The sequence below is a fragment of the Myotis davidii genome, unplaced genomic scaffold (assembly GCF_000327345.1).
Source record: "Myotis davidii unplaced genomic scaffold, ASM32734v1 scaffold259, whole genome shotgun sequence".
In the NCBI taxonomy this organism is placed as follows: domain Eukaryota; kingdom Metazoa; phylum Chordata; class Mammalia; order Chiroptera; family Vespertilionidae; genus Myotis; species Myotis davidii.
Window position 1 is genome coordinate 295106 of NW_006292687.1, and position 19177 is coordinate 314282.

Consider the following 19177-nt stretch of genomic DNA (forward strand, 5'->3'; position numbering starts at 1 on the left):
GAATCTACACTAATAAAAGAGAAACATGCAAATTGGTGTCATGCTGCTATGCCCACCAGCCAATCAGAGCAACTATGTAAATTAACCCAACAAAGATGGTGGTTAATTTGCATACACAGGCTTGGAGCGAAGACTGAAGACTGAAGAGGCTTGGCTTCTCTGCTGTGGCCAGACCAAAGGCCTGGGTCCCCGGTGCTGGAGGGAAACTGGGGCCAGCAGCCAGGGGAAGGAAGGCCTATTGTGCGAATCTTTGTGCAACAGGCTTCTAATATCTAATAAAGCATTGCATGAAGCATAATCTAACAGATCAGAGTGACCACAGAGATCCAGAGTAGTGCCCTTGCTTTATGGATGTTGCAGAACGAATTTGGGTACTTCTCAGCCCTATCACTCTAGCATCCATGGTTCAATATTGTTGCCTATATTGACGATATTTGGGGATGTGGTGACCCTGGTTAGCAATACAAACCCTATATATGAAGCTGTTCCTATGGGAATGAGATGTGTTTCATGGTTCACTCTCCATATCTGGTGACCCCAACCAAACACATGCCAGGTACTCTGCTAGACACTGGGGTACAAGGATGAGAAGGCACAGTCCCTGCCCCAGAGAAGCTTATAATCCAGTGTGGGGAGTTAGACTTAAGAGTCTACAGTACAAGATGGTATATGAACAATAGACTATCAGAGGGTTGGTTTCTCAGTTTTTCTCCCAGGCTCACCTGCATTGGAATAAACTGGGAAGTTTGCTCAAGGCACATTTCTGCTCCACTCCTGCCTCATGAATCTGAATCTCTAGGACTGGAACTTGGGATATGCCTGTTTAATATGCCCTCTGAACTTTTGTATTGTAGGCAATTTGACAGTAACACTACTATAAGGTGGAAGAGAAAAGCCAGTTTTGAGTACTGATGCTGAAGGAACAGTCTGCAGGGTCTATGGTGCTGAGTTTGAAGTTGATTGTTGTTCTATAATAGATGATTCTGAACTATCCTCTTCCTTGTGAAGCACCTGATACTGGATAGTCCCTGGCTGGTGATGATTCTGCCCCGCTCAGAATCTGGCTACAGAGCTGGCGAGTCCCCTGGGTGTTCAGCCCCCTCGGCAACCTCCCACTCCCCAGTCTATGACATTTCTGTAGGTCACCAGGAATGGTCACTTCACTTCCTGTCACTCCTGAAGCTCAGTGAAGCTCTCAAGGTTTAGCCTGACTTTAAGGTTCATTGTTGGTAAGATGGAAAATACATCTGTGCCAGGGGCATTGTTGAGTAGATTGAATGAAGTAATATAAGAAATATCCTTGGCTCAATAAATGTTAGCCTCCCTTCCATTTCCTCATCCTCCTGCACATAGAGCCCCAGATACTTGTCCCTTCTCACTTCTGCAATGAAGGGTCCATTTCATCCCTCCCAGGTCTTAGAGACTGTTGAGAAATTCTTCTTGCTGTGTTATCTGATTTTGACTTGGCTTGTCCTCACCAGATAGTAGTTAATCCCTCCCTTTGTACAGCACCATGGAAATCCTACCTCTTTATGAAACTAGGTATAACGTGGTGCAAAGGAAGAGATGGATAAATTTTAAGCTTGCCAGTTTGTCGGCATCAGTCCCTGACCCCTACCACCCTGGGTGTCAGCTCAGCACAGTGGAGCACAGAAGAGAGGGCTGAGCACACGAAGGCATAATGATTCCAGATGCCAAGGTCTTTCTTGGGGAGCTGGAAACCTGTGCACACTACTAGAGGTCTGCACACACACTTCAGGGTAAAACCAGGACTTTAGGCCAAGGAGTATTTTATGAAACCCAGAATATCAGAGAAACAACAGTGTTCCTGGGGTGGGTTCAAATATAGGCCAAGTGGCCAGGAGGAGTGATTATTTCTACAAAAGATAATCTTTCTCACACACTATATTCTTTCTCTCTATATCCCCTTTTAAAAAAGAATAAGTTGACAATTATTATCAGTTTATTTGCTGCTTCTTATAATTACATTACTCATGATTAACACATTGAAGTCTAATTTGACTCAAATTATTTTGTAGGAATGCTCTGTTGTTGGGCATGGTGGGATGTTTGAAAGTGCATCATCATTCTATTGAGCTCACAAAGCTCAATTAATGCACATGGTGAGGGACAAAGAAGAGGATGGGAAATGGCAATGGCCTGAGTTTTGTTGGGTTGCAGAGTCCCTCCACATTCATTATTACATTTGATACTCCCACCAGCTCTATGATGTAGCTAGAGTAGCTATCATCATCTCCAGTTTACAAACTGGGAAATGAACCCAGGTCATCATAACATGCTGTCAAAGACAGGAATCAAACCCATGTTGACACCTGCTGGTGGGTGCATCTCTAAAGATGTTAATCAATGATTTTAATGGTAATCAACTCTGCAGTATTCTGAAGTTTCCAAAACGTTTTCAAATTCCCAATCTCCTGTGTGATAGGGAAGGAATTATAATGACTATTTTTACAGAGGAACCAATTTTGACTCAAGTCTTTAAGGTGTGAAAACTGGGCTGACAACCCTGGGCTCCTGCCTTCTGATAAATGGCTTTACTTCATTAGGGGACCCCATGGAAGCCAAGAACTTACTAGGAACATGTGGTTGAAAAGCAACAGGGAACAGCTACATGGCATCAGAATTCCATTTTACAAAAGGCTATTCTCTGGGACAGAGGCTCTTAATTTAGGGAGTTCATCACCTTCCCCTGAAATAATATTGATTTATATATGCATATGCATGTATATGTATACATAAACAATATTTGGGGGAGATTCTTTAAAATTTCTATCAGATTTTCTAAAAAAGTATGTGACTCCATCTAGTGATTTAGATGATTCCTTCTCTTCTCCCCAGTTGAGGACTAAAGTGGTGGGTGGGTCTTGGGACTGGGAAAGAGGTGAAAAGGTTTCAGGAGAGACCAGGGGAATAGGGTCATGTAGGCTGAAGGAGGCAAATGTTTTAAGACCTTGGGTCCAAGCGATGGTTATACAGTAACAAATGCCACTGAGACCAAAGGCTTGGACAGGCTGCTATATCTGGCAGTTAGAGAAGTTTCTGTGGAATTGCGGGAGCAGAAAGCAGCCAATGAGGTGTTAAAGAAGGTGAACATGAGGAAGGGAAGACAGTGAGTATGAAAGGACTTCTTTAAAGTCTGGCAATTACGTGGAGGGATGAAATGCAAGCTTGTGGGGAAAGCAGGGCCAAGGAAAGTTCTTTCTTTCTCTTTTTTTTATTCCCCTCAAAAATGGAAGATGACATGTTTGTTAAGAAAGAATCTAATTGAAAGGGAGAGACCAGGAGAGAATGAAGGAGCCTAATTGGGGGACAGTAGGGGGTGAATCCTCAGCTGAGATGGAAGGTTAACTTTAGAATAGATTTGAGACTTTCCTGAAGCAGGAGTGGTGATGGGGGAGAGAGAGGTGAGGATATAGAGAAAGTGTTAACTTTTCGCACATTTCCTGCCAACTTCATCTACAACATTACTTATGGCACTTAGAGCAGGCAGCAAGCTACACCATCTAGGCGGGCTGTTCCTCCAGACACACAGCCCCTTGGCTCTGGGCACTGCCCTTCCTAGCCTTCTCTGAGCCTCTCCATTTCCCAGGCTGGCAAGGACCCTGTCCTGAGGCTTCTCCAGCTGTTCCTTATGGCCTCTCCTTGAGCCCCCAGGTTCACAGAATTCTCCTGGGGGTGATTTCAATAGTAAAATACAGACATGTATTTGGGCCATGGTTTTCTCTGTTGTTAATTGATTTGATTGCTAAGCCTTTTATAAAACTTGCTTTACACAATCAACATACAGATATACCACTTTATGGGTATAAAGTAGATGACGTGTGGCAATTTCTGCATAAAGCCTTTTCTCTGGGTCTTGGACAGAAATGGACCTCCATATTGTTTCTAAGGTGCAATCAGAGTCTCCTTACTATTTTACTTTTAGGACCTGTCCTAGAGACATAACCTCTTAAGTCTGTGAAGGCAACCTTTTCAATAAGATCCTGAAGCACGTCTGAAGGTTTCTTTCCTACCACTGAAATTCTCCAGGTATTCATCTCCAATTTTCCTTTCTCATAAAGGGTGTTCAGAAGGTTTCGAAGGCTGTCTATTACCAGATTGTGAGGGTATCTTCCTTAAGCTCCTAAGTCATTGGGCCATTTTCTTTGGGATTTTGCTCAATGGTAGCCATCCACCCTACTGTGAGGACTGTCCCCTGGCCAGACTATGGCAGTGACTCCTCCTTCTTCCTTGGGAATCCCATGCCTACTGTTTTGTGTCTAACCTGCTCATTGTCATCCCAACACCACACTGTGGGTACAAGGAAGTGGTAGGTGAAGTTGGAAAGGATTTTGCTGGGGAAGCTCATAGCCAAGTATTATTCTTGGCCATCCTTTCAAAAAGAATATCCTTTCTTTTGCCCCTCTCACCCTACTTTACTACTCTCATTTGATGAACTGTTTTGTATATATTTATCCTTTCAGTTGAATGTGAGCTCCATGAGAACAGAGACGCTTTCTGTTTTCAACCTGCTGTGTCCCCAGTGCCTGGCCCTTTGTAAGAGCTCAATACATATTTGTTAAATCAATTTTTGAATGAATGTGGTAGTCAGGTCACTACTTGCTAGAGTCTGAGATACAGTGAATCATAGTGAGGAAAGAGTTGAACTGGGAGCCAAGAAATCGAGGTTCACCTTCGTCTTTGTCATCAGCCTCCATGTGCCTCACTCCCACTACCTGTAAGGTGAGCTAGCCCATAAAGCCCATTATACACTGACATTCTTTGGATTTTTGAAAGGAAGAGAAGCGTAGGCAAGGATATAGGGTTTGTCGACATTTGAGGTGGGTTTATGTTCTGGCTTTGACACCAACCTGGTGACCTTGGGAATGTCACTTAACTTTTTTGAGTTCCCAACCTTTTTGAAAAATAAGGGTAATACTTCTGCTTTCAGAGAAGGTTGCGTGCCATGAATAAATTGTGTGTGTGAAGAATTGGGTGCTACTATCAGGTTGGTCTCAGGGATGGGAATAACCTCCGCTCATTCATTTTCACACTTCAACTGTCCGGTTTGGAAATAGACCACCATGTTAAAGGGCATGAAGTATGGCCCTTCAGCAAACTTGTGTTCCCACAGGAACCTCACCCAGCCTTTGCTCATATCCACTGCTAACGTCCCTGTGGTGGCTTTCAAGACCCAGCAAGCTGGTGAGACCTGTGGGCTGGAGCATCCCAGGTTCTGGGAGAGTAGTGCTTGGTCTCACATCAGAGACATTGACACCCTTTCTTCTCTTTTCTCTGGACTTTCGGCAGCCACACTGACGATATTTGATTGGCATCTCTTATGAATTATCATACATAAGTGATCAAATTCCCTCAAGTGCCAGAGACAAGTTATTCACAAGTGTGTCTTTCCCTGGATATCATGGAGATGACCAGGGAAGCAGTGGAAATGGCTCTTTAGTAAAACAGCAAGGTGTCCCTTGTCCCAGCAGAAATGCACAAGGTTGGAGCTCAGTCTCAGCCTTGACTTTGGTCACTGCTCCTCCGACCTGTCCTCAAGGCTTTTAGCTCACTCTGTTCTGTAGGTCACCAAGTGGCTGCGTGGCATTTTGATTTTGTCATTTTGCCATACCCCTTCCCCTCCTTTCTGCTTCATGCCTGGATGGTGACCATCTCAGATAATGATGTGACCTTGGAGATGGAACTCAAATACCTAAGGATGACACAGCAGAAGGATGAAAAGATCCAGAGTCCTGGACATCGTGCCGCCACCATATTAGCCCCTGAAATCTGAACTGCCTACCTTTGAAATCCTCTCCTATTGTATTTAAGCCATTGTTATTCCTGGGCCCTAGTCCTAGCCAGAAGATGTTGTTTTTGATGCCCTGGCAGAGCCAGGGCTGGCTGGGCCCCCTGTGTGCCTTGACTACCATGCTTGGCAGTGCTTCTTTCTTGACCCCACCGCTCCTGTGTGTGGAGCTGTCTCAGTGTGTGTACATGAGTTGAAATCCAAAGCCACAATAATTTCAAAGCTGTCAGCTTGTGTCCTGCGGACTCATGCTCCCCACTGCCTTCTCATTTCCACCAGAGGACAAAAAGGTGGCTGGTGAATAACTCTCTTTCCTCAGTTGTTTACTCTATCAAACACAATAGCCGCTGCACAGAGTGTTATAATGTTAACATCTTGCTAAATTTGTTTTAGTTTATTTGTAATTAAAGAAATAACACGTTATAGGTTCAGCTTAGCCCTCTGGAAATGGTCCTTCAGCCTCTTTTCCTTCTTCCTCTGAGAAACCACATACATGTTTGAATCCGTAAGTGAGAGACAATATTGCTTTGTATGTTTAAACAAGAAAGTGAATGGTATATTAATATGATTTGATTCTTTTCACTCAGCTTGGGTTTTCCAGAATCATCCTCTTGATGCATCCTCCAGCTCACCGGGCTCACTGCTCTGGAATGTAACTGCCTCTTCATTGTCTTATTGATGGGCATTGAGATTGTCCCCTAATTTTCAATCTTGCAAAAAATGAAATAACGAACATCCTCTTACATGTCCTGTTCCACATAGGAGTGCGTTTTTCTAGGGCATATATCTAGATGTAAAACTAGTTGTCATAGAGACACATTTCTTTCACGTTTACAAGGTATTTCCAAATTGCTCTCTGAGGGGAGTAACACAATTTGCACGCCCTCCAGAACAACAGTGCCCATTTCCCACAAAAAACTCGGTATTGTTGAGCCATTTCGGTTTTGACAGTTGGTGGGTGCGAAATGGCATCTCTTAGCTTTAATTGGCAGCTCCTTGATCATTAAAGAGGTAGGACATCTTTTCATATTTGTATAGACCATTTTGATTTATATTTCTGTAGACTGTCTATTTTTATGTTCTGTCTCTGTTTCTATTGTGTTGTTTGGCTTTTTTTTTTTTGTAAACACCCCCCTTCCCCAATATTGTAAATATTAATTCTGTGTTGATCAAATGCACTTTAAACTCCTCCTGCAAATCTCTCACCTGTCTTTTGGCTTTGTTCCGGGTGTCTTTGGTCATATAGAAGTCTTCAGTTTTAATGAAATCTAATTTATTCATTTTTTTCTTTTGTTCTTTTTTCAAATTTTGAGAAATCTGTCCTTGATTAGATATAAAAATGTCTTCCTGAATTTTCTTCTAATAGTTTAAGTTTTTCTGGTGTTTTTGGTTAATCCTCACTTAACAATATTTTTTTTCCATTGATTTTCAGAAAGAGTGGAAGGGAGGAGAAAGGCGTGGGGGAGAAAAATATCAATGTGAGAGAGACCCATCGATTGGTTGCTTTCCACATGTGCCCAACTGGGGCCGGGGATTGAACCTACAACCCAGCTATATGCCCTTGACCGGGAATCAAACCTGTAATTCTCCTGTCCAAGGGCCAACGCTCCAACCACTGAGCCATGTCAGCCAGGGCTAAACATTTTAAAATAACTTTTAGCCTTACATCAATTTGGAGTTTATTTGCAATACTTTGTATATGAAATACAGCTCTAATATCAATTTTCCAGTAAGGAGAGACAATTGTTGTGATACTATATATTTAAAAGTTTGTACTTTGCTGATTTATTTGTCATCACTCCTGTCACGTACCAAATTTCCAAAAATGCATGAGTTTCTTTCTGGACTTTTGAATATATTCCATTAGTCACTGTATCCCTATGCCTCAATCATGCTGTTTCATCATGGGTTTTGATATCTGTGGTATAAGTCCTTTTTCTTTGTATTCTATCTCAAAACTCTGTTGGCTATTCTCATACCTTTTTACTTTTATATGAATTTTTAAATATATTTTTACCAGTTTTATTGATATATAATTGACTTACATCATTGTATAAGTTTAAGGCATACGGCATAATGGTTTAACTTACATCTGTTGTGAAATGTATATGAATTTTGATTAATCTGTTAATGAAATGTTTCCCTCCTACCTCTTTCAGTAGGTACTTTTCTCCCACCCCATTCCTATCCCAAAGATTTGGGCTCCAGGTCTAACTCTGCCACTCAGTGGCCATCTATTCTTGGGTGAGAATCTAACTTGTCTTTGGTTCCCTCATCTGTCAGATCTGCTCTGCCTATCTCACAGTGTTGCTGAGCTGACCAAATGAGATAAGGACATGAGAATGTTTTGGAGAGTTAAAAACACTGAGGTAATGTAAGGAAGAGTTAAAAACCAGTAACCTCAGGACTGACCTGAGACAAAATGTGAAATTCAGATTATTTTTCCCTCAGCTTTCTGCTTTCTTTACCCTTCTTGGCTCTCTTTTGTCCCCAAAATTCCAGGGTTGTGGGACACAAAGGTCTTTTATCAGGGTAGACTCTTCAGGATAATGTATTAGAGAAAACTTGTGTTCAAGAGGCTTGGGTCCAATTTCAGACTCTAGCTTTGTGACTCAAGGTAAGTCACTCAAACCCTTTGAATCTCAATTTATTCATCTTTATATAATTTCCTCCTCAAGAAGTATTGTGAACTTCACAAGAAGTAATGGAGATGGAAGTGCTTGGTAAAATGTGAAGCCTTACAAGAATCAGAAGGCGTTATTATTATGTTCTTGCTGAAAGGACTTATGGGAAAGCAATGATATTTACCGTGTTGAAGTGCTTTGCTCTCACCACTTGAATCAAGGCATGTAGGAGAATCAAACTCATTTTTTTCTACAAGCATGGCTGACCCAGCACAGTGTCTACACAGTGTTCTATGAGATATAAGAAGTCCCTTTGTTAAATACCATTTCTTTTAGACTTTGCAGCTGGACATGTGGAGAAATGAAGGTGGTTGTGAGTCCCTGATGTCTGTTTGGACAATCAGAACTATTCTAGTACCGAGGCTGGGCTCAGCAGTGACTCAAGAGAGAGAGCCTTTGGGAGGGTAGGAGGAAGGAGAGTTCAAAGGTGAAAAAAATGAGTCATTGTACCCTCCTTGCAGATACCTTTCCATTGAAATGAACATTAAGGTCAGCCCTGATGTTCTGTGACAGGATTTCCCTAGGAGTGAACATATGGCAATGCCCCGCATCTTTTTCATCCTTGCTATTCAGATGACTGGAACATCTTTTGCTCCTGTGCCAAAATCAGACTTGGGCTTAGGCCAAATGACATTTATTGTTTTTTAAATATATAATTTTAATTGATTTCAGAGAGGAAGGGAGAGGGAGAGAGATGGAAACATCATTGAGAGAATCATTGATCGGCTGCCTCCTGAATGCCCCCTACTGGTGATAAATTCCTAGTCAGGGCTGTGGTTAAAGATGTGACTTCAGAAAAAAAAAAAAAGATCAGAGAGAGGCAACATTATTAGCTTTGAAGACGGAGGAAGGGGCCACAAGCTAAGGAATGCAGGCATTTCTAAAAGCTGGAAAGGGCTAAACTATGGATTCTCCCTGAGTCTCCAGAAAAGAGTTCAACACAATTCTTTGGTTTTAGGCCATAGAAGGCATCTGACCTACAGAACTGTAAGATAGTAAATTTTTGTTACTTTAAGCCACTAAAATTGTGGTAATTTGTTACAGCAACAATATAAAACTAATATACACCCCGTAGGTATCATCTTAATATGTGCTCATTTGTATGACCTTGGATTTGCCTGTGTGAGCCTTAGTTTTCTTATCTGTAAAGTGGTTACTTTGGGCCATAAGTTTGCAAAACCCCTTCCAACTTCCCTACTTTGCAACATTTATCTTGTCCTTTGAATGAGGCAGGTGTTCACCTGTGTATTCAATGACTATACTGAGGCAAGCATATGTGAGATGCTGCAGGGAGCAACAGAATGGCCATGTACCAGGGTTAGAGGTGACATATTCTTTCTCTTTAAATAGCTCTCCCAGTCTGCCTATATTGATTTCTAAATTTCCTATTTCCATAACTCCTCATGGTCACAGGAAAAATGTATTTCAGCTGGTGGACAATTTATGAACCAAAGCCTGAAGACTAATGAATTTTGTCATTTTTCTCTCTATTAGTGGACTTGCAGATACAATTACAATTGTTTAAATTTGTTAAATAATTCATTAAGAGTTATAGGTATCAAGTGTAGAGGTGGGATAAAAGGTAGTAGTGTTTTGGTTGCTGGTGAAAGTTAACTCAGCCGTTAGGGAAATCCACCATTTTTAGGATTAATTTTTTTTTTTTTTTTTTACTTAGCCTATTTTTTGTTAGGGGTAAGTATAATGAAATGCCACTGTAATTAAAGTACTTATAAACTGATGAGACATAGCTGTTGTGAAAAAGAAAACACAACTGGAAACTAAAATGGGATAAAAAATAGAGCCTTATTTGGCCTCTTCTCCCTCCTAGTGGGAAACCAATACAGTTGCCACTTCATTAACTGCTCTGTGTTAAGAAAAGCTGAGCTGACCACAAAATAATGGCAATAGCACAGTGATAATGATGACTCTTTGCTGCATTTATTTAGCATGCAATGCTTCTCCAAGCACTTTTTAGTTCCTTGTTTGAACCCAGTATTTCCATAAGAGAGTGGGGGAGGTGACTAGGGTGCACATCATCCACCTGATTTGACAGATGAGGGCATCGGCCTATAGAATCTAAAGGATCCTCATGATAACACAACAGTCAGCAGCAGGTCTGGGCCTGAGGGCTGCTGTCTACATTAAGACCCATGTCTATTATAGCTAATTGCTACTGGCAGTTGGAATCACCCAACACTGGGTCAAACATTGTCTCTAAAGACCTTATATTACAAACCTAAGGCTACCAGAAATTTTCTCTCTCACTAGAAAGAATAAAGTCACTAAAGAATTAGTCATTAAAGTTATCAGGGAAAGGCCAACAAGTTGAATGTAAAACAAAAAAAAACAACACAAAACACCTAAGAAAGCTAGATGTGGATTCCAGTCTGTCACTTGCCTCCCTAAGGTTGGTGATGCTGACCAGTGATGTCTCCATTATGCCAGAGTAGAGAAAAAGTGCCCACTTTCCCTCCTTCTTGGGCCCCAAGAAACTCATGTTTCTTGAAGCCCTGTACATTTTACGGCTTATGTAAAATGACATTACCAACACCATCACTACTTGCCCTTCCTCCCCGCACCCCCTTACTGAGGTGCAGTTAGACTAATCTTAAAGGAGACAAGACAATCTGAGACCTGTGGTATAAAAAAGAAAAATCCTCAAAGGCATCTCTAGTTCATCTGAACAGTGAGGGATTGAGACTACGTCTCCTCAATGATTCAATTTTCCCCACCAGGTCTCAGTTTAAATTTGGTGTAGTAGTATCAACTTGACTTAAAAGACGTGGGTTTAAGAGTCAAATGGCCACTCTGACTGAGCTAAAATGGGATCTTGGTCATTAACACTGATCCTCCATGATGCTCAGTTCTGACCTTTGAAATGGGTATAATAGTGAGTCTGTTTTCCACTTTATGATGGTGTCATGAGATGAGAGTCAAATAGTTAAATATAAATCAGTGTAGAGAAGTGATTTTTATTATTTGTGATAGTGCTAATCATCATAATTGTAGCTTAATAGTAAAAATGATATTACAAGAACCAGCAATTGTCATAGTGTTGGTAAGGCAGTTGTTTCTGAGATTATTCATCATATGAGGATACCTACTGGAGAAGTCTCTCCTGTGTTGAGTGAATGCATACTGTGGTTATTTATTTAGGGCTTCAAATCAACCCTGTGAGGTAGGTCCTATTCATGTCATTTTGTATAACAAGAAACTAAGGCTTAGAGAGAGAGACACGTTTGAAGGCTGATATCTTGAGATTCCAGTGGCAGTGGTGGATTTTCGGCATTGGCAGGCACACCTGGCACTTTCAGCATAGAACAACCTTGAATCTTTAAAGCCCTATTATCAGTGGCTTGTTGCTGTAGGCCTGAGAGATTGATATTAGAAATTCCTTCATGTGGGGCAGAAAGATTCATTATTCAGAGTAATTGATAAGTCAACCAATCCCTGCTCTGTGATCAATGTATGAATGCCCATTAAGAATTTTCTCAGCAAGAACTTTCTAACACTATGACTTTTCCTGACAGAGCCCATGATGTATTTTCCCCTGCCACAGAGGGGAGCAGTTGGGAAATTACTTTCCAGCCAATGACTACCCAAGGCCTCTTTCATCAAGGTGAGGCCCATGTGACTAGTTCTCTCCAATGAAATGTGATGTGTGTTGGCTGTAGAGCTAGGTGATAGGAAGTGGGTGTGGCACCTTTACTCCTTTCTTGTAAACCAAGTGGATGCAGAAGACCTGGCATAAAACTCAGAGACTTTAGAAGACGGTGAAGCCACAAGATAGGAGGCACCTGGATTGCTGATCACTACTTAGACAAACACCCATTTGGGCCTCATATGAGGAAAATGTGCTCTATTGTTAGTGAAACCAGCAACTAACAGTAAGCATGTTTAGGTATTAGATCAAGAGACCAGAGATATAGGTGTAGGCTTTAACTAAATGTTTCAATTGCTTTGATTGTCCGGTAGCTTATAGTCAAAGATTAAGAAGTATGTTAGTCGTAGGCCTGCCTGTGAACAAGTCCCAGAAAAAATGTTTTAACGTACACTTTGCTTGCAATTATAATAAAAAAAAATAGCTAGTTAAGCACAAAATAATGATAACTTAAAACAATAACAAAGGTCACTAGATGTTTAGTTGCTGCCTTTTGCTTTAGGCAGAACATCACTGACACACAATTATGAGATATTCTCCAGGCTCTTGGTTCCTCAACTTGGTTAGATCACCTGACCACAGTGACAAAAACATCAGACAAGATGACATCAGGAACTGAATTAATCAGACCAAAGAAACCACTGAAGCTTACACAAGAGATAACCAATTAGCTTTGCCCTTGACCCTTAAACCCTAGCCCTCAAGCTCTGCTTTTAAAACCATTGATTACAAACCATTGAGGAGTTCAGATTTTGACCACTAGCTTACCATCCTTCAAGCTTGGCACTGCAAATGAATTTCTTTAATTTCACCTCTGTAACACTCAGTGTTTGGCTCTGCTGTCTACTCGTCAAACAACCAAAAATCTATGTTTGGAAAAACAGTAGTTTCATAAGTAAGCAATCTTAAAATACCATTTACATTGCTAGAGAAGTTATTCCCACCCTGAACCAGTGGCATCCCAACTCAGACCCTCCTGGTGGCATCTCACAGAAAACTAGTGAAGTGTGGGAATTATAAATGAATTCATCTTCTCACTTACCCATCCCCTCTTCTTTTTCAAATTTACAAATATGTTCAGCAGTGCCAGATCTGTTCATCTATTTTTGACACACAAATAGAAACTCTCCTTTTGGAATTCTACAGGGAAGGTGGCCATGTGGTCATGCTAGCTTGTGGCCTGGAAGCAACCAGAATAGAGTTGGGATGACACTGGCTCAAGGGGAGAACTCAGTTTTCTCATGTCAATCATAGTTGTGGTTCTAGTGACCTCAGAGGGAAAAATAATTTGTTTTTCCACGGTAGCATTTTTGGTGATAATAATTGTTTTAGAAGACACAAACACAGCAATAAGTTCTAGAATGTACTCACAATGTCCTTGGTCACGGTAAGATCAATGGATTCTATGAAGGGTCCTGTGAACTTCTATTTGGTTGACTTCAGGTAGTAAGCAAGAAGTAGTACTGTAAAGATAGACGTGGATGGAGTCAGAAACATGAAATCTAGAGTATTTAATTGCTTTGTTTTTAATTTAATAACATTTAATCTTTTTAAAATTGTAAACAATATGTGCTTGTTTTAGAAAACACCAGAAAATACAGTTTAGGAAATAGGACATAAAACTTATCTGTCATACCACTACCCGGGCATAACCACCATTAACCCATGGTACCCTTACAGATTATTTCATGAATATTTATGTATATATGGATATATGTTTTCCTAATTTTTTTTAATTTACAAAATTGGGACCATGCTGCACATACTACTTTGTGACCTGCTTTTCTTTCATTGAATAAGACATTATGAAATTCTTTTGTCATAAATAAACTTCAGCTCTGTGGTAGATGATTTCTAAGATGTCTCCAATGATCCCTGCCCTCTCATATCCTCACATTGTATAATCAACTCCCTGGAGCGTGAGCTAGAATTCTGACTTATTCCCATCCAATAGGACATGGCAAGAATGATGGGATGTCAGCTCTGGTCTGATTTCTGTGATGAAGCCAACTGCTACATCATGAGCTGCTCTCTAGAAAATAGGGCAGTGAAACCGAGGCAAGAAACTGAGAGAGACCTTCGACCAACAGGCCAGAGGAACTGAATCCTACCAACAACCACTTGAGTGAGCCTGAAAGTGGATCCTTTCCAAGTTAAGCCTAGAGATGATTCAAACACCTTGACTGTAGCTTCTGAGAGGCTGTGAGTCATGGGACCCAGCTCAGCCATGCTTATAGATTCCTGACCCACAGAAACTGTGAGAAGATATATGTTTGTTGTTTTAAGGTGCTAAGCTTTGGAGTAATGTAGCCATCAATAACTAATACAAACCACTTAGTTTTTAATAGCTGTTTATTATTCCAATGTAAGGTTGTACTATAATTTACTCAATCCTTTTTATTGCTGCATATTTTGGTATTTTATTTTACCTATTTTATTTGTTATAAACAGGGCTGCCATGAATGTCATTGTTAGCTAACTCTTGGTACACAGTCTTCATTCTTTTCTAAATCCTTGAAGTGGAATAGCTGAACTTCAAAGGGTTTGCGTCTTTTAAGGTTTTTGAGAGGCCATTTCCCACTTGCTTTCTGGTAAAACCATACTCATTTACACCCTTGCTGGGTGTAGTTTCCCATGGCTGCTGACCCACACCAAAGGGTTTGTGTTTCTGAAGCATATTTTTGGTTAATTTCCACCACTGTATCTTGAGCTCTGTCTCCATGCAAACCAGTTAGAAACAAAACCAAATACAAACACCAAAACCTAAGAATGAAGACCAAGGTTGAATCTTCAAAAGTACTAGATAATTTGAAGCTAAATAGTTTATTCAAAATACTATTGTTTTGAAAGAGTTAGATGGCTTCAACCACCCTCATATTGTAATTGTTATCTTTCAGTGAACGTTGAACTTCTGAAAACATGGTGATGTTCATATCCTCAAGGACTTACAAGGAAAACAACAATATTGGTTAAGGTCAACATAACACAGAGCTTTTTGAAAACCTTAGCTTATTTCAGTCACACAAAGATGACAATAAATTCAACGCTTAAAATTACCAAGCTGAGTGGTCTGAATTCAATAGATTTATATTTTGGGGGAAGGATTTCACATACAAAGATATCACCACCATTTCCAAATTGCAAGTTCACTGTCGGAGAAGAATAAATATTTTAATGAATGCTATATATTTTAACAGGCTCTGAACCCTGCAGTTGGTTTAAGCTAAGGGTGCAATTTCAGGCATTTAAATAAGTAAATAAATGAGGAAGAAAATCCATGTTAATTGCAGTAATTTGCGGCACTTTCAATTTCTTAATTAAGAAATAAAATAGGATTCATTATCCATGCCCACTGTAGATGGCATACATAGATCACCATTATGACCACCCACAAGACCTGAAGTTATTGCCATAAATGAAATAGAGAGAAATCACTGACCAAATGTTCAGGAGCAAAGAGGGAGGAGGAAAGAGGGCCGGGCAAAATGCTCCTCCTTAAAAAATGCTCTTCTTTCTGACCTTGGGATTATGTTATCCCACAATATCTCCCTTGAGCATGGAGACCTGCCCCTCCCCCCTAATCTTTGGGATAGATTTTTCTCTCAAGATTCTTGTAAAACTTTTCTGAGCCTGTCTGGCCACCCTGGTGGTGTCAACTTTTCCCTGATCACCTCCCCGAGGTCATTTGTGTGCCTGGACTTCAGGTCCCCGCCTGTCTCATTGTCTTGGTGAGTCCTAATCTTCTTCTACAAAGGTAGGAAGAAGAAAAGAACATTTCTTATAACCATAGGCAATCTGACTCATGCTGCCTTTTGAAAATGATGCATTAAATTAAACTAAAGAGAGCATATAATTTATCATACAAAAAGCACTTTTGACAGGGACAAATGCTTAACTGGACAGGACACCAGACAAACTGGGAGTGTTCTGGACAGACCAGGATGCTTGGTGTCCCCAATGAAAAACCCACATAGGGCTAGAGTGGGAATGAACACAGATTTTCAGGCACATAAAAGGGAGTTCTGTTTTGGTGATATGGGCTTTAGGGTAATATCAATGAATGTTCAGATGAAAGAGCATTGATACTCCTGGCTATGGGCAGAGATGTATAGTGATTGTGATTTTGTTAGGAATACTAATATGGACTGTAGTTTGCCTCTCTTATGCCCCCTCTTTCCTACTGTCCTACCTTCTAAGTCTTGCCGGCCACCATGGGCACTCCATGGGCCACTGACTTGTCTGTAGACCTCATGTTTGTTGACATGTGCAACATAGCAATGAGAAGGGTACACAGCAAGTTGGAGGAATTTGAGAGACTCAAGACAAAGGGAAAAAATAAAGAAAACCATCCTTGAAGATCTCTAAAAGGAATGAGGAATCTTGTCTGGGGTTAGACACTGAAGTGTTTTGAGCGAGTAGGACAGTTTTTGGTTTTAACCTAAGGAAAATAAGAAATTAACACAATACTTCTCAAGTGCCTATTACGTTCCATATGGGAGGCAAAGGAATAGTCTGTGACATATTGCTTGTTCTCACTGAAGGGACTTAGGAGTACATTCCTGAGTCAAAAGCTCTGAAAGAAACCTGGACTCAACAGCTGTTCTGACTGAGCCAAGCTGATCTTTTCTTGGGTCACACCCATGGTGAAGACCCTTGTGGAATTCACAAGGACTGAAATGAGTGTCTATATCTTTGTTGTTCCCCTTCTCAAAGGATCCTTCCTCCTCACTGCATCTGGACAGAGCCCTGACCCTTGTGGGACCCGGGGGCCTGTTGCTGAGGGAAATACGAACAATTATCTACATTCCTTATCAAAACAGGGTGCAGAATGGAATCATTCTGCCTTTATCTTTCTGATGATTCATGGTAAAGAAGATACAGAAGTTTTCCAATTTTAGAAGGAGGCCAAGGAGAAACAAATTCAAAATGCATCCATAAAAACTAAAGCCAAATACCAGACCAGAAAGAAAAACAGAACTCTATATAAAGTTTTCTCATAGAATTCACTGTTTCACATGTACCAGGTGCTCTGACTTGGCTCAGATAGTGAGTGACAGCAGGATTCTAAGAAAATATAATGAAAATGGGAGAAAAGTGAGCAGAAGATCTTTGAACCATGAGAAATCACCATGGGAAATCTACCTTGTGCTGTTGCAAGGCAAAACCAGGAGAATTAGTTGTTGAAGCTCTTTTGAAAAGAGGCCTTAAATGTAGTTATGTCTCAGCTATTACATTTGAGAATTTTTCATTCTTTTACTCATCATTTCATTGAATAAGTATTTATTGGGCATCTTCTTTTCCCCAGGTATAGTATTAGGTACAGGAGATTCAGAGGGAGGGAGACAGGGCTTTGCAGCCTTTTAAGGGACTTCTGCCTTTAAGATGGCAGTGTTAAGACAGGCCTGCCCATTTCTTTCTGAATTCATTCCAAAATGACAAGGAAAATGACAAGCAGAAATGCAAATTTTATGTTTGTTGAGGAAGGGCTTCAAATGCAATGACATTTCAACCGGGGACAGATAGATGTTGAAAGATTGTCTGCTGCTGAAGACCTCAAACAAGGCTGGCAGGGAAGACCTAATCAAAGGGGGCAGATCCAACACCATCTTCGGGGAAACAACTTGTCTATGGAGAATGTACTGACTGTGAGAGCATTCCTGGATCCTGGTGGGCTCCGTCTAGAAGCAGGGGAGAGCCATCTCTGTAAGAAGCAGTCTGATGGGGAGGCAGATTGGAGCAGATAGGTTCAATACTAATCAGTCTCGCAACTGCCAATCTCTTCTTTCTTCTGGGAAGAAGTCAGGGTTAAATCAACATATACACACATGTGTGTGTGTCATAAGATGCACCCTGTAAATGAAAGAGACTCTCTGCTGGATGGCATCATGGCCTGGCCCCAGCACCATAAACATTCTGCAAAACAGCTGGTTAAGAACAAGCTTGTCTCAAATATGAGTCAGAATAAAAAAGAAACCATCAGAAGAGTTCTACAAAGATACTGCAAGAAAAGAGGGTAATGATTAGAGAAAACAAATAGACAAAGATCACATAACAAGATTGTGTTGCCATAGAGCTCAAGGAAACTGCCAAGCAAATGAGAATAGACAAATAGTAACAACAAAACTTAATGAAAAAGATCACTTATATAAAAGAAGAGCTCAAGGAAGAAATGTCAAGACAACTGAAAGAGCTCAGGAATGGAGTGGGGGAGAAACATACTAGTACTGTCATCACAGAAATTACGGGGCCATTAGAGGCAACAAAAAGTTAAACAAACTCTACTCAAAATGAAAAAGAAAGTGGGCTTAAGAATATGGTTGATAAAGTGAGCAAAACAAAATGGGAATTAATGCTTTAAAAGGATTAGAAAAGGAACATGATAGCTATGGAAATGAAATAGATTTGATAGACATACATATATGCACAAATAGACCAAGCCATATTTGACAAAGAATAATGAAAAAAATAAAGGATGTATTTGGAGAAATATAATTACAAAGCATTTTCCAGAAATAAGATATTTAAGTCTACATACAAAGCAAAACCAAAACATAAACTGTCTCAGAAAAAGCTGATGCAGAACTATCAATCCAAAAGGTAGAGAAAGATTCTTTTACCATTCAAACAAACAAAAAACCAAAACAAACAATACAAATCAAAATCAAAGTTTCTTTTCTAAGGGGGAAAATTAGGTTGGTGTCAGAGTTTTCCACAACGACATGTTATGCCAGAAGACAGTGGAAGCATGCGTATAAAACCTCATTAAGAATTAAATAAAAACATTTAAACATTTGTGCTCAAACTTTTGTTCATGTACTAATGCTGCACTAAACATTGAATAAACCAGAAAGGTTACCAGGATCTGGTCCGGAATAAAGTGGAGGCTGAATTTTAACCAGCCTATGGAGAATGCAGAAACTATGGCAGAAAGAGAGATGCTGAGTTTTTAACCCATTTATTTTAGGATTAAGGAAAAAAACCCTATTACAATTATGGTTAGAGAAAATAATGTAAATTGTAATA

At 40.4% G+C, this 19177-nt stretch overlaps 1 protein-coding gene and 1 long non-coding RNA gene across 2 annotated transcripts in view; one reads left to right on the forward strand and one right to left on the reverse strand.

The window, feature by feature from the left end:
- Window positions 1–13592, reverse strand: part of SLC14A2 (solute carrier family 14 (urea transporter), member 2) — a 159044-nt gene extending 145452 nt beyond the window's left edge. The window contains exon 1 of the mRNA XM_006766103.2: window positions 13526–13592. The gene's annotated coding sequence lies outside the window, so the exon portion shown is untranslated. The remainder of the gene's footprint in view (window positions 1–13525) is intronic.
- LOC102770681 overlaps window positions 13558–19177 on the forward strand; it is a 212988-nt gene continuing 207368 nt past the window's right edge. The window contains exon 1 of the long non-coding RNA XR_435791.1: window positions 13558–13614. This is a non-coding gene — a long non-coding RNA (uncharacterized LOC102770681). The remainder of the gene's footprint in view (window positions 13615–19177) is intronic.